Source organism: Mobula hypostoma, chromosome 24 (genome assembly GCF_963921235.1).
Source record: "Mobula hypostoma chromosome 24, sMobHyp1.1, whole genome shotgun sequence".
Classification (NCBI taxonomy): domain Eukaryota; kingdom Metazoa; phylum Chordata; class Chondrichthyes; order Myliobatiformes; family Myliobatidae; genus Mobula; species Mobula hypostoma.
In genome coordinates, this window is record NC_086120.1 from 11,132,547 (window position 1) to 11,135,138 (window position 2,592).

General features: G+C 44.1%; 1 protein-coding gene across 12 annotated transcripts in view; it reads right to left on the reverse strand.

Moving 5' to 3' along the window:
• LOC134337298 (receptor-type tyrosine-protein phosphatase S-like) overlaps window positions 1–1,382 on the reverse strand; it is a 513,177-nt gene extending 511,795 nt beyond the window's left edge. For all 12 annotated transcript variants that reach the window (XM_063032185.1, XM_063032183.1, XM_063032184.1 and 9 more), the window contains exon 1: window positions 1,258–1,382. The gene's annotated coding sequence lies outside the window, so the exon portion shown is untranslated. The remainder of the gene's footprint in view (window positions 1–1,257) is intronic.
• Window positions 1,383–2,592: the final 1,210 nt, after the last annotated feature.

Here is a 2,592-nt window from a genome sequence, read left to right on the forward strand (position 1 = left end):
TAACACCTCATCTCCTCCGTCTGAAACAACTCGCCTTCAGCCAGAAGTAAGAGGAAGTGATAGCTCTCGTCGTGTTTTGAGCCAGTGATCCACGCGTACATTTGATCCGTATCAATCCTTTCCTCAAATATGAAGCTTGCCCGAGTTGCAAGCAATCAGGTTAATCCATCAGCTGGGCGATCCTTACTCAACACGTACGTCTCAACAGGGAGAATTTCTACTGGAGAGAATCTCTCCAGCTTTTTTTTGTTGTAAAGAAATATAGCCTGCTGTCCCCTTTTCTCGTGTAAGAATTATCTCTATGCATTTACTCCCAGCCCTTCGGTAATCAGACAAACTCCGTCCCTCTTGTCATAACCAATCTGCAGTGTCCATCGGCAGCTAAGGTAGGACCAAAGAGTCAAGTTGCCCGGCTGAAGATAAACCTGGCCATTCCTGCATCTTTGACAAAGCAAGGGAACATTGCAAGGTAAACGTTAACAAACACATCAACAGTTAATAAATAATTAATCAAAATTAACCTCAGGTAAACCAAGTAAACATTTTTTTTTTGTTTATGCCGATCGTCCCGGACCGGCCAGTGTAGGAACATCAGTATGTGTTTCGGGGCGAGAATTCGAAGGGCAATTCTTCTCACTCCACTAATGGCCAGTATCGTCCCCCTATTATACAGTCTCCCGCTCCACCAGCGAAGTGTTGCACTGGAGTTCATCTTCCCAGTCCATGATCCCGTCCCTTCCACCCTTACAACTTGCACCCGTTCAGGTGCAGCGACTGTGTCCGTTACAGAACCTGCCCGGTTGCTCCCAAACACACACACACACACACACACACACACACACACACACACACACACACACACACACTCTCTCTCTCTCTCACACACACACATGCACACTCTCTATTTCCTTCGCTCCATCTCTGCACACACAGGAACACCGAGTCGCCACATCTGCCCAAGCATCTCACCTCTGGAGTCCTCTACGACAAAGCTATCCGCTCTGTGCAAGGTCTTTCTTCAGAGTGAGCCAGGAAAAGACCCCTTCGTAAAATTCCTATTCAAAAGAGAGCATTTCTAAAGCTGGGCAATGCAGTCTCCTCTCCCACTCGCTGCAACAGACGAAAACCCTTGCAAGAAACCAAGAGCAGAAACCCATCACAGCGGGGATACAAAGGGATTTAAATGCGCTCCTGCTGGAAACCCTCGCACAAATCAGTGCATTGCAAAGGGAAAGAAAGATAGAATCAATCATTTACCTGACAAGATGCTTCTGCTTTTCCTTTACATTTTCCTGGTGAATAATCCCTTTTTGCAGCGCAGTGTAATCCCAGAGTGACTGTATGTGCTGCTTGCAGACTGTCCCTGCCTCTCTGTCTCTGCCTCTCTCCACTCTCAGCATTACCAGCCACTCAGGGTGATGTCATTCAAATCCACGGCGTCCTGGCGTCATCGAACGCGCTCTCCTGACGTCAACGCGCTATGCTGCGTGTACCGAGCGCGGGAAGAGAATTTGGCAGCACGTGATTACAGGCCTCCCATTCCTTAAAGCGATAGCCTCCCTTCTTAAAGGGGCTGACCAAGGGGAATTAATAAAGTGAACGAAGATACTAATTCATCAGGCACCATTATTTTACTTATGTTTCTATTTTACAGGTGTCAAATAAATCAAAATAAGTAACTTCGAAGTGTAAATCACAATCTATTGTCCAAGTATTGTGCGACAACTAATGGAGTATATATATATATATAAGCAATTATATATCTACATATAGGCACTGGTAAAATTCTTTCTAATAGGCAGTTTTTATATTTTGAGCAGAGTTCTTCTAAAATCATCACATGTGTAAAGCACCATGCATTGCTATATGTTTATGATGTACTGAAATACTGGGAAAGCTTTGATTACATACTATCCAGACAGATCATTCCACACATCCTGTACACTCGGGTGGTATAAAAGCAAACAGACTAAAGAAGAGTGTCATAACTAAAGAGAAAGAGCAGTTGCAGGGAGACAAGTAAAGCGACAGAGCCACAATGAAGAATGTTGGGTTCATCACTTAGTGTATGAAAGGTCTATTCACGATTCTGCTGAACTCTTCGAAAACAAGATGTTCCAAGGTATATTCCACTGATCAGAGCAGAAGATGATGAAGCAGTTGTGAGGGGATACTGAAAGCATGACTAGGGCGATCTTTGTCTTGGCTGAGAGTTTATTTACTGGCTCAAACTCTGATCCCGAATTTACCTGAGTGTGTCAATTAGACGGCAGTTCTATGTTGCAGCTGTTGTCTTCTCCCTCGAGAGTGGGATTGAAAGATTCAGTGTGGATAATTCTTTCCACCCTTCACCCTCTAGTTGTAGCCTCAGCCAACCTGAGAGGAAAAAGCCTACTTCCATTCACCATATCTATACCTTCATAATTTTGTATACCTCTATCAAATCTCCCCTCAATCTTCTGCGTTCTAGGGAATAAAGTCCTAACTTATTCAATCTTTCCTTATCACTCAGGTCCTCCAGATCTGTCAAAATCCTTGCAAATTTTCTCTGTGCTCTTTCAATCTTATTTACATTTTTCTTGAGGGTAGGTG